General features: G+C 27.3%; 1 protein-coding gene across 6 annotated transcripts in view; it reads left to right on the top strand.

Annotated features, from left to right (window-relative positions):
- The window catches only part of LOC119615972, a 111714-nt gene that overhangs the window by 44369 nt on the left and 39639 nt on the right, over window positions 1–27706 (top strand). For 2 of the 6 annotated variants that reach the window (XM_037972047.1, XM_037972052.1), the window contains one exon: window positions 9438–9495. The exons of 1 other annotated variant lie outside the window; for it this stretch is intronic. The gene's annotated coding sequence lies outside the window, so the exon portion shown is untranslated. Of the gene's footprint in view, window positions 1–214; window positions 550–9437; window positions 9509–27706 lie in introns of all 6 variants that reach the window. 3 more of the 6 variants (XM_037972051.1, XM_037972049.1, XM_037972048.1) reach the window with 3 other exon arrangements.

The raw sequence follows: 27706 nt of genomic DNA, 5'->3' as shown, positions 1-27706 counted from the left end.
AGGATGAAGTTCTCTTTGTTTTAAAAAGCTATCTAAATTTCCCCTATTTTTTTCAACTAATTTTGTTGGCCTATTAAAACAAAAAATGTTAAACAAGATTTGAACTTACAAATTGTTGTACTATTTCTTTAATTAATTATTAAGTTTATTTGTATTGCATTTTTATTTATTATCATTTGATTTTGTAAATACAATATTTTATTTTTCTTTCCAGGCTTAACAGCTGGTATACATATATTTTTCTTAAAAAACAAAAATATCGTACAAATATTTTGACATAAAGCTTTTGGACTTATGCCCTTTTCAAGCTGAATTTGTAAAAACTTTTACAATCTTCATACAATTTCTGTGTAAAATGTGGTTGGAAAGATAATTTCATATGAACCACTGCGTCACCAATTGAAGTAGTTCGATGGCTCTAATTTTCCCCGGAATGCATTTTTATACATAACCCAAAGTACAACAGCAGATAAGGTTCAACCGATATTCAATACATGATCAGTTATTCGAAAAAACAGGTGAATAGCTGACTAGTTGTTTGAAAAAATAGTTGAGTATACTTGTTATTTTTAATATACGTTACTCATACGTCATAACAGTTGATCAGTTATTAGAAAAAAAAAAAAAAAAAACAATTGAGTATACTTGTTACATACTTTCAATATACGTTTAATAATTTGATTAAAAAATAAGACAAATTTTGTTGTAATTTTTCTTAATACTAACTATCAAAATGATTTTTCCATCCCGTTTGTAACATTTGAATAATTGGTCGTAGACCCATAAGTTTTATTGAACTATTCAGAGATCTTTTTTATCAACATAAACCTTATGTTTTCACGAATATTTGATAAGTAAAAATTTCGATTGAAATTAAAAATATTGAAAGCTGGTTTTTATTTTACAAATCAAATGGTTTGTTTAAAAGTAATAAAGAAAAATATCATTAAACTGAAACCAAGGAAATAATGTTTTTTAGCAGTACCTCTATTTTCGTCAATTAAACTGAAATAAATTTGAAACAAATGTTCCGATTTCAAACATAAAACCTGATAAATAAGATAAATTGTAAATTTAAGCCGAATTTTTACTTATAAATTATATGTTTTAACATTTAAAGCAAAAAAAAAAATCTTAACACCGAAAATATTAGACAATTTTGTAATACACAGTTCAAAAAACCTAAAATTTGAGCTATTCCAATCTTATAGTAAATGAGATCTCAACACAGGTAGACCAAAAATATAGTTTCTTTATAGCATTTATAAGTTTCACGCTTGAAGCTTAAAAATAAACTAGTCCATTAAAAATTATTATTTAATAAACCATCTGTTTTGAATTCAGGAAACAAAAATCATATTTACTCGTTTATCCACAAAATTAAGTTGGACAAATTAATATGCAACCAAATCATTAAATAAACTTGAAGTTTTCTGCTTCAAAATATTCACATTTCCCTAAGAAAACGGCGTTAAAATATCTTCATTAACTTGCCTGAAACTAAAATTCTTGCTCTTCTAACTTACACACACACGAATATACTAATACATAGTGACAGACATTCATTTATGGCATAAACGGAAATGCAGAAAACCAACAGGATTTCTGCAATACCATCCATACCTTTAAGGAACGGATTTTCAAGTGATGAAAAACATACTTTAAGTAATGAAGATATGTTAGATGGAGAGTGGGACTTGTGGTGGCAGTGGTGCTGTTTTTCTAGCTGATGTTGTTGCTATTAATGCTGCTGCTCAAATTAGTGGTGTAAGATGGTGACGTGAATGGGTGGTGGCGAATAAGTATTTTTAATTGCCGCAGGCTGCTGTTGTATGAATGGCATTAGATACAGTCTGTATATACATATCTTATGTAAAACCAAGCTAAAACACTTAAGCGTTTAAGCAAAAGCGACAACACAAATTTAAGACTTCAACTAAATGACTGTCTGCCAGACTCTTCATATAAAAATACACAAAAAAGATATAAAAAAACAAAGAATGGATGTGAAGAAGTTAGTAGAAGTATAGTAGTATAGCTTGCGGTGACTAAAGCATCAGTGAGCAATTATCGCATACTCGTTTAGTAAAAGTCCTTGTGGTAACACCTCTGTGGAAGCGTAGTTAAGAAAAGTTTCTGTTCTGTTTTTAGCATTAAACTAAATTTAAGGCAACAGCTGGTGGCTTTAGAGAGTACTCTAAAAATCTCCTGCCGCCTGTCGTTTTAATTGCTTTTCGCCTGTTTGCTCGTTTAGAATACCGAGAGAGAAACAAAAAAAAAAAAACATCAAGCAGCAACAACTAATATTGTGCATCTCTTCCTGGTGAGCCGTTGCTCCTTTAGCACATTTGTTCATCGTTTTTGTTAGCGATTCATTCAAGGGAAAACTAAAAGAAAATCGATGTAAACTTTAGCATAAAAGGTGAAATTGTTTCTGACACTTAAACCCAGAAGTGAGTGGGAGCGAAGTGAGAGGGATCTAGGTAAAACAACACTATAATAGGGTGAGGTTAATGTTAATGTATTTGTGGGTGTGTATGTGTTTGTAAGCATTAGTTTAGTACACAGCAAGTGAATTGAAATGTTTTAAGTAATCATTTGTAACAGCCTCTCTCACCGTATTGCGCTACTGCATCGCGGTAGCAATAAATATATATATATAAATTTACATTAGGATAACCCCGTTTGTATGGAGAAAATATAAAGTGCTGTTACAACCGAAAATAAAAGCTTGGTTCATTCTAAGATACCATTTTTCAAAATTTCTGTGCTGGTGTCAATATTTTATGAGCCGACTGAAATTATAAAAAGGTCTTTGATAAGGTTTTTCCAATTTTTGTATATATAACGCAAAGGAATAATATGAAATTTTGATATCATATGAATGGTTTGAAATAAATTTTTGCGCTTCTTCCAAAATATTGAATTTATATTTTTAAATTTTTACATACATAAGTAGATTTATTTGATGTTATTAATTGAAATAAATATAGCATAAACCACATTAGGCGTCACCTAATCTTTTTGAAATTCAATATGATCATGAAATTGAAATTCAATCTATGATGAACTAACATTCATCCCAAATCATGGTTTAATATTGTAAACAACATTCAAAATGGTATTAGAAAGAAAGCACGAAAAATACTTTTCTTAGGTTAAATTGCATAAGTATTTCTATTTAATACTTACTTTATTTTCTAATGAAATCATAAAGTGATATACATTTTGTGTATGTCTTGATTTTATAAGAATACATAATACAAGATCGGAGATCGGGTTTCAAAACTAGATTTAATTTTTAAATTTTGCTGTATAGTTATTTGTGAAAAATATGGAAAAGTTATAAAAAAACTCGAAAATGAATTATCTAAATTTTAATTTTAGGTTGGAACATTAGCACCATCGATTTTGGGGACACCCTAATGTACATGCATTAGTTTTTAAACGATCATTAGCGTCTTTTGCAGTCATAATTTGCCGCGAAGGTTGCAACTTTAAAAGACCATGGATTACGACCACAGCATGCAACCTCAGCCAACAGCAATATATTTAAATGGAACGTTTTTTATAAAATTTTTAACCTCTTAAAATGCAAATTTACTACTTAAAAAAAAGAAAGAAAATATGTATATTAAAATGTATATGCAAACTAAATCATGCAGATGAAAGAAAGGAATATATAAATGGCTGATTTTTTAAATTCTAACAAAATTTTACACATACATATGTACATACATGTGTATTATTCTCTCGTTGTTTTCATTTAATGCCAAACAATTTGTTGATTAATCTTTCAATATTATGCGTTGCTTCACTAAAATTATTTAATAAAATAATTCAATTAAGATAAAAGTTTTTCCACTTATTTAGCAAATAATAATATTTATAAACAAAAAAAACAAAAGATATAAAACCAACAAACTACGCACAACCACAAAAGAATGAAAATACAAAGACGTTTATTAAATAGATTCATTCATATGGTAGCCAAAACGTTCAACAGTATACTTGTACTAGAAATAAACTTTTATTGAAATTAGCTCTCCTTTCTACTTATTTCTATTTTTTCTATCAGAAAATGCTTTTACTAGCGGAAATACATTAAAAAAACAAAAAAAAAAAAAATAAAACAGACTGTTTTTGACTTTGTTGTAGTTGATGGTTAGTGATATAAAGAGATCCATCCGATATGAACTGATTTGATACTGAGACACAGAAGCAGACTGACGACGGAAGCAACAAAAATACCATTTATTTTATGATAATAAAAAAACTTCTTCCTCTATTGCCTTTTTCACAAACTCTATTCATCCTTCTATAGATTCTACTTGTTACTCCTAGGTTGACTTCATAACGAACCAAAACTAAAACCATCGATTTTAACAGACAACATTGTTGTTTTATTTACATATATCTTCGAGATGAATAAGAAACGAATACTTGCCATTTCTTAATGGCGGACGAATGATATTGTATGAAAATATGTTTTTATTTGTTGTTTTTTTTGACATCCTACAACAATATCCTTCGTAGGAACAGAATTGAATATTTACTTTAAGCATTTATTTTTAACTAATTGAACTAAAATGAATGGAGGGGTACTGGTAATACTTTTTTGTGATAGTAAACAATTACTTGAAATGTGTTGCCATAAAAAGTGTATTTATAAAAGAATCACGTAACTAAATTTTTAATGAAAAATTCTGCATTCGATCAAAAGGAAGGAATTCATACATATAAATTTATTTGTTTATTGTTTTAAAATATGCAATAGCTAAAAAAACATGATCTCCCACCAACAGCCAGCCATTTTTAAGCAATTACTAATATGGAGAAAGTATCAAATAGACGAAATTTGACATATGTAAATTTAGGAGAATTCTTGATAACAAATTTGACAAATTATAAATTTGTCTACACAAAATCTTGGACAAAAGCTAAACAAATCTTCAAATTAAATAAGAACATTTAGTAACTTTTATGTATGTTATTAAAAAATTAATCTATCAGATAGAATGAAACAATATTATATTGCATTACAAAAGAATCTCGATGCGTTCAGATAAAAAAAAAAAAATATTTATAAAGTTTTTGAGATCATTTGCGGTTATATTTATCAAATAATGCAAAATGCTGAATGTTTGATTGCTTTTGTTGGTCATTTTATTTATTACAAATAATAATTTAAGGACACAAGGTATTACAAGATTACAAATTTACACAGAGATACACCCATACAGTATACAGTAAATAATATACATACATATGTATATACATTTGTATGTATATATATGAATATGTGTGTATTTGTTTTTTGTATGACACTAAAAATGTTTAAGATGTGCACAAAACCATGTTTCAGTGACTTGAACTTGATGCGAAAGCATGGTTGACCTAAATTTTTGTCAAATTGGCAAATTTTTATCTGGTTTGTTTTTTTTAATTTTTGTTCTTGCTTTCGATTTAGTTTTCGTTGTTACCCTTCAGTTTCTCACCACAGTTTTTTTATTATTTATTTATCAAATTTTTTTGTTTTGTTTTAATTTTTTATTAAAATTTTATTTTTGTTCTTCTTTGAAAATACCAAAAGGATGGCTGATGCTTGGTTGGCTCGTTGGCTGACTGGCTGGTTGTTGATATTAATAGTACTCGTAAACCATGAATGGTGACTAATATCTTTTTGTGTTTCTGTTGTTGTTTGTCAAAAAAGATAGGAACATAAAAAGTATGAAATGGGCGAGAGGGAAACGTAGAAAGCAAAGTAGACTTTGGTAGTTGCTGCTTTTATATCTACTAAATTGAATCATTCATTTAGTGCTGCTTTGGTTGTGCTTTTTCCCACTTTCTCAAGCCAAAATTACAATTTGCACATACAGTTGTCTGTTTTTTTTAGCCTTCAGAGACTGTCCGTACAAGTAAAATAGTTGCTAGCAAAGCTATTTGACTTGACAGGAGTCATGTCGCCTTTAGCTTAAAATCATGATTTACGATCAAAGACAAGTGGTAATTTTAATTTTTTTGTTTTCCTTGGTTTTCCTCTAAATTTTCTCATATTGTGTTTTTGTTTACTTCAAAATATTCCGTCAGATATTTATTTAAGAAATTCTCTTCTTCGTTCTTATTTTAATTTTATAAGCCACAAAAAAGATACTATTAACTATAAGCATTCTAAGTAATCAGATTTAATTAAGTTTTGTACTAGACATTGCATGTTCCACACACTCGCTCATTGATACAGAAATGGACAAACACACACATGTACATATGTATGTATATACACATTCATACTTATTATAATGTCAAGCGATAAGGATGAGCATGTTTATGAAAACGTTTACAGATAAAATAAAAAATACAGGATTTGTTGGAACATACATATTTGTTTGTTTCATAGTGAGCGCAGTTGTTTCATGTTCTGTGTACATGTACATTAGAGGTGTCCAAAACTATGAATTTCGCTTGGATGGGCCTCATTTTGTTCATTAGTGTCTAAAACTAACTGGTGTTAAATTTAAGCCAAATCGGATAACGGGAACCCGTGTCGGAAATCGATTTAAAAGTCTAAAATCATTAACATTATATATTGTTAACAATTCAACCAAGTCTTATCTTCTAGAGAAGAGCTAAAAATAACAAATAAAAAAAATGAAAAAAGTCCTATTATACAATTTTACGGGTTCCCGTTATGCGATTGGACTAAAATCTAACACCAGATAGACTTAGACACTAATGAACAAAATTAGACCCACCCAAACAAAATCTATATTTTTTTGCACCCCTCTAATTTACATGCATATGTATATCTATCCACGTTTAAGCTTGTTAAAATTGTATTCATCCTAATGTTGTATTTTAAATTCGTTTACTCCAACCATTGATCGAAACACGTCATAACTTTTTTTTAATCTTTAATGTACGTATGAAAGTATCACGTTTCTAAAAATATTTAAGAATTCTTTTTGAATTTTTAAGTGAGAGAGCCAGGCGTATGATAAACGTAATAGGTATTTTATTACTATTTTAGTTTCGCTTGTCACGTGAAAATCGAGAGTGAAAGCGAGTATAGTCGGGCATGGGCGACCTATGATACCATATGCCAGTTGTGTATATTAAATGTTATTTCTTCTTTATAATAAAGCATTTATCTTCAAATTTAACCTAGTTCCGATATATTATTAATTTCTAAAAGTGGCTTTATATGGACCGATCCCAATAAAATTTGATGCATAAATTTATATAATGTTTATTTGTGCTGAATTTTATCGCGATATTAGTTTTCAGAAGTGAATTGTGGGCTTTTATTTTTAGAGCATATTTACTAAATTTTAAGGATTATGAATTTAAATACTATTTTAGAGCATATTTTTATATTATTGTATATGTACATTATTTTTTATTAGAAACATTACTTTTGCTACCAAAAATGTTTGCTGTGACATAAACCTAATATGTAGTGCAATACAAGTCAATTTAATTCTGAAGAGCTTTTCCTGAACATTTCTAGCTTTAAATACTTGGTCATTATTTATATTTAATTGTCGAATTGTTGCCATAATTTTAACAATTAATTTTAATTTATTTTTTTATATGAGTCAGTACATTCAACAAATGATTGTGCGCGGTACATGTGAAAATAAAAGCGAGGTGGTATATGTGGCAAATAAAGAAAACGCAAATTATGGGATGTAATTATCGGCCATAAACAATGTGGGAAGAGTGTTTCAAAACTCACAAAGCACATTCATGTGAACAAGTAAATGTGATAAAAGTTTTTACAGTTTCATTGTGATACTGATGGCTTTTTGTAGCAGGGAAATAAATAATGATAAATAATTTGTTATTTTCTTGAACATATGTTTATATACGTATATATTTATATATTAGACATGACCATAAAAATAATCTGGGCCTTCTAAATTAAACTTTTTAGTCTGAGAAATAAATGATCTGTAATCAAAGACCACTCAGAACGTGCAAATAATTTGACTGATCAATATAAATCAAATGATTACTTCATTTGATATTATTTTTTCTAACAACTACTGAATAAAATAAATATAATAATAATTTTTTATAAAATAAAATGGAATTTTCAATATTTACTCCATGCTTTTTTATATGATATTTACTACTATTCAATTGACACCAAAGTTGGCTTTAATAAGAATCATAATATTTGAGGACAGGTCTAGGATACAGGATGTATGTATGTACATTTCATTATACACGCACGCATTTAAAAATTTCTATTCGGATACAAATTATTCTCCTGTGAGTTAATGTGTGTTTGAGAGCAACCGTAGACTAACAGAATCGTTTTTAGCCAAGATCTTTGTCTAGTTTGGAACAAAAAGTTTAAAGAAACTCCCATAATGTTTCTTTATTTATACAAATGATGATGTTGATTTTTTGTGTTTTCTTCGTTGTTGTTATAGCTAAATTGCTATTTTTTGTGTGTTCTTTTGGCAGTATGTATTTGTATTGGTATTTGTGTTTGTGTTTGTTTGTATATATGTATGTATGTATATGTGTTACTGCCATTAGTAAATTTGCTTCGTAATTGCAGTTTTCCAGGTGATTAAAAACCTAATAATTGTTTCGTATTTGTTATATTTTAGTTGTTTCCTCTCATTGTGTTTTAGTTGTTGTTATTATTGTTAATATAAAGTAATTACATGGGTGCTGCCTCTCAGTCATTACCAACACCACTAACATCGGAACACAACATGGTTCAACAAATTACAATGCTAAACAAAATTATAGCGGTCCATTACATATGATTTTATATTAACCTCAAATTCACATTCAATCTTTGATTATTTATTTCCATTCTTTTAATAAATATAAATATATTTAAATTTTAATTTGCCCTTAAAAGAATATCTATACCATTTGATCATTAATATTAATCGAAGATTACTTAGGTAGCCTTCGATTCTATGAGTTATAATTATGAACTCGATTGTAAGTATGCCCAATACACATTTAAATGAATGAGAGCGAGCTTAAGTTTAATTCAATGGATCGGAATGTTTATTTATGTTCTCACATTAATGTTTGGCCATTTTATTTTACTTCTTCCAGTTGGTGAAATGCGACTGCTACATGTACAATATACAGACATTCATACATATTTTACATTATTAATACTTAATGTAGTTAGTTGTACAAAATGTGAATCGATTTGTTGTTTTTGTTCATTCAGTTTATCACAAAAGATGAATGTCCAAGTGATTCACGTACTCGACTATTTTCTCATTAACAAAACATACTGAGCACTTTGTATTCAAATTTGAAAATGTATGAATTTCTTGTATTATTGTACAACAAAGAAATAAATACAATTACTGTTAATAACTCTTATTTCTTTACCAATAAATTTTAGTTTTCTTTAATAATGAGATTAACTAATTTTTTTTTAATTTTTATTACAGATTCCTAAATTAATGCCAACGTTTTAAATACAAAATATATTCAAAAAAAATATTTAAGGTAAGATCTTTTGGTGAGTTCCTTTGAGTCCTAATATCTATTGATCCAAAATGATTATTTATTTTGTGAAAAATATATCAAACAATATTTTTATGTTTAAAACTTCATATCAACGACGGGAGTTTCAGAAACAAGAGACAAAAATTCTTCACACATAAGCCGCATAAATTTTTTATTCTAAGCAATACGAATTCGTACCATATTCGTATTTTTTTGCTTGTGGGAATTATAACTTTTTTTGTTTTTATTTTTATTATATTTAATAATAGCAATAAATTATTTTAAAAATGTGTAAGGATTAAGGCCAACTATAGTATGCTTACACTAGCTGAAGTCAGCTTAAGCAACTGTTCGAACACATATAAAACTTGACAAACTATAATGTTAAATTACCTTAATCATGCAGTGTTTTTATAGTTTTTACGTCCTCGGCTGTTTGTTTGCTTCTGTGCTTTTTGCATTCAAAATTATTTTTTTAATGTGATTGTTTTAAAATGTTTTACGGCTGTATTTATAAAAATTTATTTTAGGTTTATTAAACAATTTTAGGAAAAATTCAGGAAAATCGTATTCATAAACGTCAAATAGCTTACAACGTCTTCAATAAACCATTGACAAATATAAGAATTTTATTGTAGGCTCGAACCTTCTTTAAGCCAACAATAAGTAGATTTAAAATTTTTTTTCAGATAAAGCTTTTTTCGGTAATTTTAGGTTGATAAATAAAATAATTATGGTTTCTTTTAAAATAAAATCTAAAAATTCCAATTTTAACGTTTACAAATTTGTAAATAAAATCAAAGAAAAATTTTAAACGATTATATTTGAAAAAAAAAAAAAAAAAAAAAACACAAATCTAGGCATTAATATATTAATACACGAATATTTAACAATATTCCAATTGGTCAGCACAATTTTTAGACAATTTGGAAATGCCCGTCTGTCAACCAAATGATGGACAAAATCATTAATCCGTTATACGGATACTTTTAATAATAATTAGAAATTATATGTTATTTATACATCTGAACTAAATAAACATTTATTAAAGCCATATATATATATATATGGGGAATTCTTAAAATCTTTTGATTTTTGAGTTAAAAAAATAAAAAAATTAAATTTAATGGCACATTCAAAATATTTAGAGCAAATGAAAAGCTGTCTATTTACATTATAAATCCGTTCGCGTTAATGATTTTTATCAAGTGGCGCAGAAGTTATGGCGGTTTGAAGTATAAATTAAAAAAAAACTCTCAAAATTAATTTTCATGATAAAATCTATCACAGAACAATAAAACTATTTAAGAGATATTAGAAATAAGCCATAAAATGAATCTTTAACAATTTGTAAAATACACTGAAAGAAAATTTTATGGAGTTTATTAAAAATTTCTATTTTTCGATAAATAACGTATATTTTATTAACAAACAAATTTAAAAATATGTATTATAATTTTATACTAAAACTATTAGATTTATAACAAATATTTATAAAAATTAAAGTAATGATTAATTTAAATTAGAAATTTTTTCTGCATATTTTGGATGGTCTGATAATTTTTGTTTTTCTTTTGGCAAGAGGAATATATTTGTTGGGAAGTAAACAGTAATGTACACAAGGTGGATTTTCTATACAGTGACTGCAGGATAAATAATTTAAAAATAAGGTATTTGGCTCTTTTGCACTAAAAATCAATTGATGTATTTTATTTGACTGAGGAGCCGGTTGAATATCTTTTTGCATTTTTTTCTCGATTTCTAATATATCATTTTCCGTTACTATTGATACATGTATTTTTGATTTATTTTCATTAATAACACTGACGATATCATGTACTGAGATAACATCTTTTCCGAACATTACAGCACGATCACAAAGACCTTTGACAGTTCCACCTGTTCCGTCAGCGCAGCTTTTGCCATGTCCCGCTGTTGAAAAATTCCATGTAGCTTTTTGTAGCTTTAAAAGTTTACAATGTTGAAGAAATAACATAAAGTTTGTTTTATTTTTATATTGCGTTGTTGGTCCGTCACTTTGAACGTGGATGTTTTGCACATTAGCTACAAATTTTTTTATAAGTCCAAATACCGGTTGCATATGAGCCCAAACAGCTACAGCATCATGTCGTAGGTTTTCTGATATTGTGCAGAATGAAACACATTTTATATCACCTGATGCAACATCTTTAAAAAATAATGCTCCAGTATGCAAACAAATTTGTTTCTTCGAAGCACCAAAATGCACACTTTGTATTTCCGATGAATATTTACATACATAATTCTCCGAAAAGTCAATAACAATGTATACTTCATTAATGGCTAAATTTTTTTTTATGTTTTGCATAAATTTATGTTGATGTCCAGTATCATAAACATGCTTTAAAAACTGTGGTGTACGTTTATTTATTTCCTCAATTAATTGTTCTAAGTTACATTTAACGATTTCTTTGGTAGTAATTTTCACATGGTAGTTTAAATTTTTAGATCCTTTTCTATCAATTTCTTTTTGGCACCACTGATAATAAAAAGTTGGTGTGTTGGGATCAATTGGTGTTGATATTCGTTTATTTTTACAATGAAGGCATTCTCTATACATACAGTCTTTAGACTGGGGATTACATGTTATTAGATAACTAAATTTCGTGGAACTGAATGTGGATAGTATTTTGTGAAAAAAAAGTTTTTGTAATAAGAAATCAAAATTAGCGTGTGCTTTGCAAAGGCATGTATTGCGATAAGACATTTTATTTTTTAAAATCCAAAATGGACGAAGTCTACAGAATGTTGCAAGAGATATTTTTATTTTTGTTTCACTTTGAAATTTTTCACAGAGGTTACTCAAAGTATCTTGCAGAAATCTTTTTCTAAAAGTGTTACCACGTTTTTTTATAACATCATTTTTTCCAGGTGCAATTGATGAATTTGAATCATTTTCTAAGAATTTTCTAACAATATTCTTTAAAACTTTTTGTTTATTTATTTTACGGTTGTTAATAGAAGAGATATTTAAAAGTTTGTTTTGCATGTATTTACTTACTAATGGGGCTAGGTTTTTAGAGCACTTGTATTTTTTAACGATTTTTCCTGAAATAATCTTTGAGAGAAAAGTCTTTTCATGCTGCATATTAAGTTTTTGTTTGTTATCGCGAATTTGATTTTCCAAAACCGAGCAAAACATTAATCTTTTTTTTATTGCAGTATTACCTTGCCGCATTATTTGTTGTGCTTCTTTTTCAGGAGTGCTTTCTGGGGTTTTAACCGCTCTGTAATACCTTTTTTTCCATACCTCAATAGTTCTTTTTTGGCATTTAATGGACTCCTCCAATTTTTTTATTTTTCTTCTTAATGCTGACTCCCGATTAAGAGTTTTGTTAAGACTTTTTTTACATACTTCATGCAATTTAAAACATTCACAGTGCTTTCCTTGTATGCTACAATATATGTATCCATCATTTGAAGTGCCGTTTTCATTTAATAATAGTTCACTTGTTAAACTTTTACCAATCTTTAAATATTTACAAGTCTCGGTTATTTTGTTGTTAAGATTATTTGCTATTTTCAATTGCTGTTTAGATTTATATTGAATTCTTGACGATTTTCTACCATTTAGTTCAGTTTTTGTTCTTGGATTCACATTTTTTTTGCGAATATCTCTCCTTTTCAAATTTTGTTTTTTTTTTGTTCAATATATTGTTTTCGTTTGTCGCGAAGTTTTAAAGCCTTTTCCGAAACCATTTTAGAATAGTAAACATGCAAAACATTCAAACATTAAATTTTGTAGAGTTTACCAACGATTGCTAAGATTGTTAAATTTTCTATATTTAAAGTTAAAACCTATTTTTTCTAAGTGTTAATATCTTAAATATATAAAGTTTCTTGAAGACTTATCCAAACTCATTTTAGGCTCCACAAATATTAAATTACGTAGTAAAAAAAAAAAAAAATTGCATAAAATCGCGAATTTGCAAAATTTGACAAAAATGCAGTTCACATAAAAATTGTATGTCAAAAGTTTATAAGAAAATGCAGTTAAAATGGTGAAATTACAATGAAATATGTTTTTACATTAGTGATACATTTTAAATCTAAGTAAATTTTATTTGGTCCATAAAACATGCAATCCTTTTATATTTTTGACGCCCACCAGTTTTTCATTAAATCATTAATAAAACTTGCAAATAAAGCCAATTTTGATGAATTTAGTCGAACATCCATGATGTGCCTTAGCAAAATGTGTTTAGATAAAAATGTCGCGCTTTCAACTATCACTGTATTTTTGAACAAATTTTTCATAGCAATGGTTTGCTTGTATCATAACCCTTAGTACAATGCGTTTAAATTTTTTCAAAGCCATTGTTTTATGCAGAGTTTAAATATTAGTAGATGCTTTTATATTTTTATTTTTGACTTTGCAATAAATATGCATTTACCTCATATTTAAAAATATGCATATTTAAAAAATGGTTCTGTTCAAAATATTTCTAGTATTTTTGCTAAAAATATTTACCCATACAAACTATTGCATATTACAGCTTACAGACAAATATAAAATGTTTTCACTTACAATATATTACGCAGCAACTCGCTAACATATTTATAATACCCACATATATTTCATATGGCTTGCCTATAATATTAAAATATTTTCCTACACAAATTATTCGCAGTCAACAATATTGAAGCCATGCGAGCAGTAATATACGAACATGAAATGTACGCAAGCAGAGCATATATGTGCCGACGAAAACACGAAACAAAACGATAGTCGCGACTATCAGGTTACAATATTTTTACTATCAAACTTAAATATTATTTACTATAGGAAATGACTTATGGTCTAAAATTTAACATTTCATGTTGAACTTGAAAAATTATAAAATGTGAAAAATGTATGCAAGATATAACCAAATTTTATTTAGAAAATAATTGAAAACGTTTATATCTATGTATGTTTTATGTATATTATGGGAAAAATGTATGCATAAAATAACCAAATTTTAATTAGAAAATTTTTGAATTGAATTATTGAATGTATGTATTTATTAAATTTATGTTTAATTTTTATGTGGAGTATTAAAATGTATGTATTTGTATTGATTGTAATATAATTAGAAAAAAAATATATAAATACTTAGAGGATCATATGAATGTAAAAATATATTCAAATATGTATATATGTAAAAAATTGTTTTTACAGGCTATATTTAAACATATTGTTTGTAACAGGATGACAATAAGTTTGTAAACAGGTAGTAATGCATTAGTAGTGTCTATGAAATGATCAATAATGAAGGAAATTATAGGTATTTTAGAAATTTGTAACAGGATGGCAAAAAATTAAGAGGGGACATAAAAAGTTGTTTTTGTAATTTTACATTGTGAAAGGTTAAAACAACAAAAATGTATGAGTGTATTACATACATATACAAGTATGTTTTTCATATGCATGTGTCACATTTCTATAAATTATTATTACATACACTCAATTATCTTACAATAATGAATGAACAGGCGCGAAGAAAAAAATATATAGGTGTTAATAAATTTGCATATGCCATTGCCAACCTTTTGAATTTGCATGAGAGAGACTAAATAATAATGATATTTCTTTCCTCTTCTCCCCACCACAAATTCAAGTAAAGCAAAAAAAAGGATCTTGCGTAAACCATCGTTAAGGAATGTGCGTAAAATGATAAAGTAGGAAAGAGAATTTCTACTACAGGTCATTTTTATGACGAATGTATTTTTGCATCACACGTACATATCTTCTTCCCTCCACCAATTCAGGGAAAAAATGACCTATCGTAATCCACCGTTATGGAATGTGCGTGAAAAGTAGGAAAGAAAAGTGCTGTTACAGGTCATTTTTATGACGAATGTGTTTTTTTGTTATTGTTTCACACATACTTACATACAGTGTCTCTCATAAGTATTCGAATTTAGGTAAACTATGAAAAGAAACCAAATTTAATAATATATTTTGTGTGGAAAATAAATAAATGAATTTGTTATATTGTCTAGATAGTCCTTAGTTTTGATATCACGCCCCTTAAAACTTGAAATTTTGGGGGATTTGTACCCTCTTTTCATGTAATATCATTAAAATGGCGATTTTTGGCTATATTTGCAATGTTTTCACCCTTTTTCCAGAGATAAAACCAAAATTTAATATTGGAATTTAATAGAACCCATAGGGTATCTAAAAATAATATTTTTTGTTATAAGGATCTGTACTTAAAAGTTCCAAGATGTATTTTTGGTATCGTTTTTCAGTTTCTAATTGAATTATCTGGATCATAAGTCCCTTTTCGTACCTCTAGGGACGATATTTTCCGACAAAGTTGTCTAGTGTATATTGATGTACATATTGGCACTAATGTATTTTAAATTTTCAATATATTATAGCGGTATGCAACCCCAAAACATGCCTTAACAAAACGTCATCCTACATAGTAGATTTCAGTTTTAACTACTCGTAACTTTCACGCTTATGTTGCCCGTTACAATAACACTGTAAGTCCTAAATTCTGGTTTTAATTTGATCATAGTAAATAATATTTAAACACATATCAACATTTTTGATGTGATCATAATGATATCGTGCCATGCAGCATGTAGGCCATTGGTATATAAAAATAATGATTTTACTATTTTGAATGGCGCTTCTTCGAGGCATGTTTTGGAGTTGTACACTTCCACAACACATTGAAAACTTAAAATGTATAAAAGCTAATATCTAAAAGAATATATACCAGAAAACTTTCCCGGAAAATAGTTGATCCTAGTATTATAAAAATGGACTTAAGTTCCAATATATTGAATTAGCGACAGAAAAATGATCCGAATAATTTATCTTGGAATGTTTAAATACAGATTCTTGTAACAAAAAATATTATTTTTAGATACCCCAAGGGGTCTTTTAAGTCCCAATATCAAAGTTTTGTTTTATCTCTGGAAAAAAGGAGAAAAATTTGCAATTATGGCCAAAAATCGCCATTTTAATGATATTACATGAAAACAGGGTACAAATTCCCCAAAATTGTGGACCAAATGGGCCAAAAATATATCCTTTCCGTGGATAGTAACCCCTTAAAACAATATTACGCATAAAAACCATTTGATTCTAAAATTTGTGTTGCGTATAATATGATCAAGTATGAAATACAGGAAAAATTCGTATACTTTTGTGGGGCAATTTCATGGACTTTTTTTAAAAAAGCACAATTAATTTAAGTCAATGAAAATTTTTCAATTTTTAAAAAGCGTGATATCAAACATAAGGACTATCTAGACAATATAACAAATTAATTTATTTATTTTGCACACAAAATATATTATTAAATTTGGTTTCTTTTTATAGTTTACCCAAATTCGAATAATTATGAGAGACACTGTACATACATATGTATATACAAAACCAGATATAAATGGTGTTGCATATTTGAATATATTTTTACATTCATATGATCCTCTAAGTATTTATATAATTTTTTTCTAATTATATTACAATCAATACAAATACATACATTTTAATACTCCACATAAAAATTAAACATAAATTTAATAAATACATACATTCAATAATTCAATTCAAAAATTTTCTAATTAAAATTTGGTTATTTTATGCATACATTTTTCCCATAATATACATAAAACATACATAGATATAAACGTTTTCAATTATTTTCTAAATAAAATTTGGTTATATCTTGCATACATTTTTCACATTTTATAATTTTTCAAGTTCAACATGAAATGTTAAATTTTAGACCATAAGTCATTTCCTATAGTAAATAATATTTAAGTTTGATAGTAAAAATATTGTAACCTGATAGTCGCGACTATCGTTTTGTTTCGTGTTTTCGTCGGCACATATATGCTCTGCTTGCGTACATTTCATGTTCGTATATTACTGCTCGCATGGCTTCAATATTGTTGACTGCGAATAATTTGTGTAGGAAAATATTTTAATATTATAGGCAAGCCATATGAAATATATGTGGGTATTATAAATATGTTAGCGAGTTGCTGCGTAATATATTGTATGTGAAAACATTTTATATTTGTCTGTAAGCTGTAATATGCAATAGTTTGTATGGGTAAATATTTTTAGCAAAAATACTAGAAATATTTCGAATAGGAGCAATTAAATATATTATATTCATAAAATATATTTATATTTTAATATTACATACGTATGCATAGGAGAAAATATGCATTTTGGTTACTAATATATTAGTAATTTTAATCACTGGTTTTATGTATTAAACCACGAAATAAAATATGTAATTTTTGCAAAATTTTCAAAAAGTCCATAAAATTTTTGCGTTAATTTATTTTTTAGCGCCTATTCGATTTTATATTTTTAAATAACAAAAAACTAATTTCACGCAATAATTTGCAATATTTTGTTTATGAGTGAGGATGTGCCGAGCGAAAAACTGATATTTTCAAAAAATTTCTCTTACGTTTTACTACTTTTGTGACTGTTATGCGTCCATACTATTTAGGGCACATCAACGAGATATACCTCAAACTGTGCAGAATTACGATGTCTAACTACAATGGGCTCAATTTTTAAATAATATTAAACGGCGCACGGGTCCATTCCAAAAAACTATTAAAAATTAAAAACTCAAGAAATGGTGGGGACAAATTTCGACACCTGAGTATCAACACGTAAAGTTATGAAACGCGGAAAAGTTGGTAAAGGATTGATCTCCTAATTGTAGTTACTAAGTACAGTAACAAAAAATACTCAGAAATCTTCAACCAAGACCAAAAAAGAAAAAATAATGGAGAAAAGTTAGCTTGTGACATACGATTTTTCAACATTTTTAAACTTTAAGGAACGATTGCGGATCGAAATAAAGAGTTCTAATCTAGAACTTTTGCACCATGTTGGTTTGAAATCTTGAGAATTCCACTGCGTAAAAACTTTGTTTCAGAGTTCATTACTACAGAAGTTATAAGGACTTAAATAAAATTCCAAAGGAATTAAAAGTTTTTAATAATCCCCCATATATATATATATATATATATATATATATATATATATATATATATATATATATATATATATATATATATACATATATATATATATATTTATTTTTCTTAAAAGTTCGTTTTTATTGCCGTTATACGGATACTTTTAATAATAATTAGAAATTATATGTTATTTATACATCTGAACTAAATAAACATTTATTAAAGCCATATATATATATATATATATATATATATATATATATATATATATATTTATATATATATTTATTTTTCTTAAAAGTTCGTTTTTATTGCCAAAAATCTCAAAAATATGAAATTAAGAAAACCGAAACAACGAATATTTTATCCTAATTATACGCAACACTAACACATAAAATGCCAGTCAAACTGTACAGTGATGCCAAGTTAAACATAAAAGAGCACAATAGTTAATATTGGTTTATTATTTGTTTATGAATATCACAATTTTATTAATGGTTTTTAAGGCTAAAGTGTGCTTTAACTATTGTTTGCATTAAAAGCAAAATAAGAATTTTTTATAAATATAAGCGTTAAATCTTTAAAAAGAAAATGAACATCAGATAAAAACAGAAATAACTAATCATTTACTACCTTATTCGTAGCAATTTATCAAAGGCTTGTTGAACAAATTTTGTATGAAAAATTGCCTTATAAACCTGTGATAAATTGTTATGAATAAGGCCCTTAAAATATTTTATTAAAGAAATGGATTGCAACATTGTACATAATAGCTTCTTTCGCAAATCAAGTCCGTACTGTAGTTCGATTGCCTTTTTACTGAAGTAATTGGTTTTTTGTTGCAACAAAACATTCACAAACACCTACTCAATGCACATAGGTTTCGAATTGATTCGTTTCGCTTGAATGTATGTTGTATAATAAACAGTTATGTTCTGTATCTCAACCAAATTCCATGTGGTGCAATAACACACTTCAATAAAACATGCCCCAAAGCTGGCAGCAGGGAGAACAGCAAATTAATTTACAACAATGTAGATACATATTCGATATTGTAGTGATATTCTTATCGAATGGTATTTGAATTGTTTATGATTGATATTTTGAACTGCAAAAAAATCTTATAGCTAGAATCGTTCTTGAGAAAGAAAAAACTTAAATCTGCTGTAAAATATACTGTGTATAATCATCATCATAATCATCATCATATATATTAATACGCAAAGCCAAAACGATTGGGAACATTTTCCGGCTCTATTACTTGACCGATTTTCTTGATTCTTTTTTGATGAATGCAGATTCGCGAGCCTCACTGCAGAATCTATATGTGATCAAAATCGGTTCAGTATTTTCGGAAATATAAGCGTTTAAAGTTTCTACCAATACACAATCACACAAACATGTGCTTGAATTAAAAAATAGAAAACAAAATAAGAAAGCAAAACAACAACACTGCTTTTTTTTCATTGCAGAAATAAAGAGAGGAGTGTGTAAAAAATATGTTACTTCTCTGTTGATGGTTTATTTTTGTATTTTGCAAATTGCAATGATATTTTTTGTTGTTGTTTTTAATAAGATTTTTGTAAACTAATAAGTATACAGACAGGCTTAGAAAAAAGCGAAAGTATGATTTTATTGTTTTTTATTTTTTAAAAGTGTAAAGTGATAAATTTTGAATGTAATAATGATATATTATTATATTAATGATGTAAGATACAAGAGGATGATGATGTTTGACCTGGGAAACATTGGTGGGACAACAATTCTACATAAATGTTAGTTTTTATTGATTTTAAAGATTTTAATGCTGGACAAAAACAAAGCCTTTTAAAATATAAGTAGGATAGTTTAGTTTGTCATGTCGGTACATGATACACCGTAATAAATGAATCAGTATATCGCTAATACGTAGGTTTAGCACAGTGAGGATTTGATGACATTCTTCTTTTTCGGGTTATTCTAACCAATTAGGAAGAAGGCGGTTGTTGAAATAGTAGTGTAAAGTGAAAACTGTAGTTTGTGTAGGCGATGGTTACTTATATGTTTTATAAAAATAGATGGTTGATGACTGCCCTTTCTTAAGGTGGTATTAGAGTTTAATACCACCTTTAGAAATTTATCGTTTACTATTCTTTTAATTGCAATTAAACTTACATATGTTAATATAAGGCTGGAATTTATAGTTTACTTACGTTTTCTTTCAAACATTTCTTAAGAAGTACGGAAATAATTCCACTTTTGATGGGAATGAAATCCTTTTACAGTCCTGATAGCAATAATTGAAAAATTTAATTTTAAATGAAATTTTGTTAGATCGTAATTTGAGAGACATTCCGCCTATAAATAATCTGTGTTAAAATCATCACTTCTGTAGGTCTTTTCTTTTTTTTTTTTTTTGCTGGGATATAGAGATATAGCTTGAATATTATTACAGGTTACAAAGGAATAGTGCTGAGCAGGTTCGACATTGTTTACGACAAGGGGCATGGATGATTGCTGGAGGAATTGGCAGATTGTTAAACGTAGGAAAATATCATATTGTAAAGAATGAATACATATATCATATTGTAAGTTTTGCATAGATTTTATAAACATTTATGTAGAGGATAATAAATCGAAATATTTTTGAAAAGTATGTTGCATAAATAATTTTTGAACTTAGATTTTAAACTTCTTTCAGAATTTAACCAAATTTTATCACATTTTCTAAAAGAATACGTTGATCAAAGCAAGTTTTACACTTTGATAATAATAATAATAGGAATATTTTTTTAAAGACATTTGAACTATAAAAGTAAGGATTTATTTTGCAGCATAAGTATGCAATCTTTTCTTCAATGGTTCCGGTCGAATTTCGGCCGCGGGGCGAACTCTAGTAAATAGTAATATTATTTTTTCATAAAAATCTACAAAAAAAATTTTAGACAAAGTAACATGTGTTAGAAGATCGTTTCTACTTAGATGTATAGTCTCAGTTAGGGTCCTCAGGAAATAATTACCATTACTAAACATATAAATACCCTTTTAAAATTACTGCGTAATTTTTTAATATTCTATTTGAATTACAAATAGACAAAAATTTTCAATTTATTGATAACAGTATCAGCCAGATAACAGAACAGAAACTTCTTGTTCCTGAGATATTCCAAGAACAGCTAAGTTTTTCAATTATTATTAATATAAACTTTGAATTTTTACATGTATACATTTATATTTCTTAGTTATAGACGTATGAAGAATTATACCTTAAAAATTTAAATGTACAAAGCTTACATTTCCATTTTCGTGGTAAATCTTGTATAGGGTTGAATATTTAAAATAAATATATCTTGTTGTTGTGTTGACACAGCAAAGGGTTTTCTTCATTGAAACAAATGTTAAACTATCTAACAAAACTGTAAATAAAAACTACATATCTAGAAGCATTAAATTCTTAATATACACGTCATGTAGAATTCTTAAACTGAGTTCAATCTTTTATATACAAATTTGAAAATAACACACACCCTAAAATATATACACATTTATAAAAGTAAAAACACTCATAATTGAAAAGGATCAAAAGTGATTTGTATAAAAGTGTCTTTTAAACTATGTATATTATGGTATAACTAAAATTAGGACCTGTTACTAATTGGTAGTCAGTAGTGTCTCAAAAACGAAAACCTTTTTCTTAAGTCGATTTGGAGCAAAAACCTTTGAAATTGATTTTCTAAAACATTTCAGCAAGAAATTTTCATTAATTTTTTTATAGAGGAAGAGGATAAACTGCAAACCCTATCATTGATTTTTCAATTACAATTGTTTATATCAAAAATTTCCGATTTTGTATTAAAAAATTTTAAATTTTGTTTAGGGAAAACTTAAAAGAAATTGCCGATAAATAATTTTTTTATTTTTTTATGTTGAATAATACACACAACTAAATACACATAACTAAAGAGAATGCATTTTAGTAAAACAATAAAATACAACAAGTTTTTTGACTGCTTGGCACATTTTTAAATTCAAAGTTTTAAAAATAGGGCTAAAAAATTAGTTTTTCAAGCGAAATATGGAGCGATATAATCGCATTTTTTTATATTTATTTTCAAGTTGAAATCCCGTACTCTATTTTAAAAGTAAGACTTTATTAATATTCAGTTTTAAAAGTTAGCTCTCTTTTTTTACAAAACGTCAATTTTTACTACTTTATACATATACCATAATAATACAATTTTACTTTCGAATAACTTCCAAAAAAATAGCATAAAAATTACTTCTTAAGAATAACTACAGAAGTAGTGAAATTGGAATCAATTAAAAAGGACATCCCTCCTAAGACAAGCCTGAGTTAAAATCATCACTTCTTCAGGTCTTTTTCAGTACTTCCAAGGAGGAAATTCTACTTTTTCACTTCTTTGGAAGTTTTTTTTCAGGGTAAGTACTATTACATTACACAGTTTTTGCCTACAAAAACTTACTTCAAACATTTTAATTAAGCGTCACCTTTGACCCATTTCAACCTAACTTGCACGGGTTTATGTTTTCCGATTGGACTAAACTTTTATACAAGTTAATTTAAGACACTATTGAACAATAGAACCATAGAAAAAAATCTATATATTTGTGGACACCTCTAATGTAGGTGTAAATATTTCCTATGTTGACAGTATTGTTTCTGTTACTTTGGTGAAATTTTTAGGTTCTGCAAATGTATGGTTAAGACAGTTTATCAGATACTTCTATTAGAAAAATGTATGTGTTTGTATGTCTATATTTTGATTATGTAAAGCCTACATGTATAAACATAGATACGTGTACACACATAAATAATTTATTTTCCAAAATAACATTTTAACTGACTTAAAATTTATTTAAATTTATATTGAATCGCATGGTTATTTATCTCATATTTACCAAAAAGTCTGACCTTGATAGGGTCATGAAACTTTATTGGACTTCTGTCTGCTTGTAAATATCCAAAGTTTCAGCCTTCTGGAATATAAAAAACAATTTCAAATAAATTTGAACAGAATTTTTGGAAAATTGATTGTAAATTATGCTTGAACAATAACGCTTGTATTCATAAAAAAAATTTATTTTGGTTTTAATGCACACAATAGTCAAAGCACAATTTAGTCGTAAAAACCATTAGTAAAATTATGATATTCATAAAGAAACAATAAACCTATATTAACTATTGTGCTGTTTTTTTGTTTAACTAGGCAGCACTGTTCAATTTGGCTGTCATTTTATGTATTAGTGTTGCGTACAATTAGGATAAAATGTTCGTTGATTCGGTTTTCCTAATTTTATAGTTTTGTTTATAATAGATTTTTGACAATATAATCGAACTTTTAAGAAAATTTAATATATATACATAAATATATGTATATATATGGATATAACAAATATTTATTTAGTTCATGCGTAAAAATGTAAAATATAATATTGAATTTTTATTAAAAGTATCCGAATAACGAATATAATTTACATTATTTATTACTTTATGGTATTATATTTAACCAAGAAACTATGAAAAAGGCAGATCAAATGACAGACGGCATTTCCAAATTGATTAAGGTAGTGCTGGCCAATTGAAATATTGTCAAATGTTCATATTCAAGAAAACGTAGGACAATTGCAAAATTAGACTCATATCAAGTTTGTATGAAAAAGTTTGGAAATTTTTGTTTTTGAAATAGACTCATAGTCTATTCAAGTTTGAAAAAATACAATATATTCGCTATACCTATTAAAAGTTTCATGTAATATGAAAATTTTAAATGTATTTTAGAACAAATATATAGGTCATTTCATGTCACGTGATCCAACTTAAAAAAAAACAATGTCTTCGGATTTTGATGCAATTCGCACCAAGGTTAGTGTTATTGGATAGTAGGCCAATAGTACTAAGCTGCGTCACTGGATATAAAATTGCCCATATGTAAACTATCATTTCCAGTTGCACACAGATTTTTAAAAATATTAAAATGTTAAATTTTCCATTTCTCATTTTAAAATCAATTGGACTCATACAACTTTCAAAATTCTTTTTCGATTAGCATGATTTTCCATAAAAAACGGAATTCGAGATTAGGAATTGCATATGTTTTTGATCCGATTATCATAATATTTCATGATATTTTCTATACAGTTTTGTAATTTGCAACCGATTTTTAAATTTGATATTTTGATTTAGAGATACAAGTGTTGTCTTTTAATCCGAAAAATAAATTCAAAATTTATGTTCAAATGTCTGAGACATTTAAGTAAAAAACTCACACTTTTTCACATTTTTTTATTTTCATCAGCTTTTTTACCTTTAAAAATAAGCACATTAGGTTGGGTTTCCAATGCTGGTCAATTTATAAAAATCGATGAAAAAAGCAATAGTTGTGCTAAGCTTTGTAAAATATTTCATACAAAAAATTTATTGTAACAAGGTTAAAAAGCGTTTAGAGAAATTTTTGTACAAAAATTAATTTGTATGGAAAAACATAGATTTCTATGAAATGATAAGCTTTGGAAACTTGTCTTTATGTGATTCTTTACTGAACTTACTGCCTCATGGTAAAAGTAAAGCATGATGAAAATAAAAAATTGTAAAAAAAGAAGTGTGTGTTTTTTTACTTAAACGACCGTACCTTAGACATTTTACCATAAATTTTTCGTAACATATATATATTTGTACTGCAAGGTATATATCGAAATTGGTATATGAGAAACCCAGTGTTTTATTTTTCTCCATGTTTGTATCACAGTGTAATTTTTAGAGTATTTTTGGTCTACAAAATAATTTTAGTGGGGTTTAGAGGCATATTATTTTTGCTTCTTAGCGAAATAGGTGTCAAAATTTTCTTCATTTTAGCAGGCAATATTTTTTGAACATTTGTACTGAGATCAAGATTTTCAGCTACTGGTAGGGAACATGTCAATTTTAGTACATTCATCCGCATAGTTTAAGAGGTTTTCCTAGATAAAAATGGTCCACGGAAACCCTAACGTACATACTTATATGTACATATATAAAATAAAAATAGTTGTTTCTATGTGTTTTCATTATTATAAATTCTTTAGACGGTTTATGTAGCATTTATTTGGTTGTGTAAATATAAGGCAGTAATGAATACAACGAATACTGTCTTGATTCTTTCCTATTCACCATAAATGTTAGTAAAATTAATAAGAATACACATACTTATGCTTATATTCATATCCAAAAATATTTTATATGTATACATTAGGGTAGCCTGGTTTGCATAGGTACTGATTCTCCGACGGAAAATGAATGTTAATTTTTTTTAAAATAGATCAAATTAAATTTTTATTTTCGACGGGAACATCAGGATTTTCAATTTTGGAAAAACTACTAATTTACATGCATATGTATGTATATAGTCACATTTATGTAAGTTAAGTACATATATACACATTAATGTATGTATATTTACTACTGTTTACTTTCTTACAATTATACATATTTACTTGATATTTCAACATCATTTGGCCAAAAATACAATACAGGAAAAGAAATCAAGAATATCTCAATGATATAAACGTATTCCTAAACCTTTATGAAATCGTATTTTACTTAAATAAGAAATAAAAACGTACAGACACACACTCTATATAACAAACATGAACACCTCTGGAAGAAAGTTTGCACAATGGTCTTGATTTGCATTACATCCTGAAAAATACAACACTAAATCGAAATATTGTTGGGAAAATAGAAGAGTATAAACAATAATTATTTTAATTTTTCAAATTGTTCTCTGTTGGTGAAAATTTTTCATCTTGTTTACAATACACTGAAATATATGTATTTATATTTTAAACACATATGTAGTAGGGTACTGGTGAGATTCTAAAATGACCTAGCTCTGTCCGTCCATCTTTCTTTTTTGGACAAATTGATAAGTTTTTATTGGTATTAAAAATGGGAAAATGGTTTAGGATTTAAGCTTCCGAACCTAAATCACCCAAATCTCTGAAAATAATGAATCTGTTAATTACTACAGAGTTAGGTCTTTAGATTGATTCATTACGTTCTGGAAGGCCTTTTTTCGAAAATACTATAATGTTTATAAAACTGAAATGTTTTTTTATAAATGTTGAAGTTTTGGGCATAAACAAGTATAGTTAAATGTTTTCTTTATTGTAATACTTGTTTGAACACTTACATGCACATGTATGTTTGACCATACATATATCGCACATTTACTACAACGCTGGTATAACTCAAAATTCGATATTTTTGAACTGTGTATTACAAAATATGGGATGTCTTATTTATCAGGTTTTATTTTTGAAATGCGATATTTTATTTGAAAGTAATTTCAGAAAAGTAAAAATGTCATAAAACATTTAATGCCGTTTTTCTTCTAACGTCTTTTTTGGATTATGCCAGTCTTGAAGTAAATGAGCGATATGTACTTTAAAGATTTCGAACTTTGAGCCATTGTGAGAAGTACAAACATTCTAATTCATATAACTAATAAAATTTCTGAAACGTACTGCTGCTTAAATTTACTACTTACGAACAACTTTAACAGGAAGAATTCAGACAAATGCTTTATAAAAGAACCAGCATAAAGACAAAATTGAAGCCAACAAAAGTTTTTAAATATAACGACAACAATAAGTATGTAATATAGTAGAAGGCAAACATAACAATAACGAAGACACAATGACAACAATAAACATTTTTACTGTCCTAATAAATGCCAAACAAAAGAGACGAAGAATGAAGTAAACCGAGTAAAGCAGAGAGAATGAGAAAGTTAGGAATATCAAGTTCCTACTAGACGAACTTTACCAACTATAAAATACATTTCGAAACAAAACATAACATAATCATATTCTATGACAAGAGATTTTTTCCATTCTTATTGTCCTTTATTGTGATTTGGCAATTTTCATTATTTTATTTGTCCATAAACTCAAAAATATTTCCCCCTAAAAACAAAACAAAAACAATAAGAAGAAAAAAGACCCACTAAAATAAAAGGCCTACAGAACAGAGATTTTTAGCATATAGAGTACAGTTTAATACTATATTGCTTTTAGCATATTGTTAAATTGTCCACCAAATACTCATAGATACCGACACATAGGCACATAAACACACGTACATTGTGTAAATATTTGGTTGTTTGTATTTATTTTATATTTGTTTTGTTAGTGTAAACCCTAGACCCGATCCCACTTCCGTGACCTCATAACATTAGCC

Source organism: Lucilia sericata, unplaced genomic scaffold (assembly GCF_015586225.1).
Source record: "Lucilia sericata isolate MDLA Ls3-8-SP2 unplaced genomic scaffold, ASM1558622v1 Contig000051F_arrow, whole genome shotgun sequence".
NCBI classification, from domain to species: domain Eukaryota; kingdom Metazoa; phylum Arthropoda; class Insecta; order Diptera; family Calliphoridae; genus Lucilia; species Lucilia sericata.
Note: the sequence above shows the minus strand (reverse complement) of the source record. Positions and strands in the feature narration are given on the sequence as shown.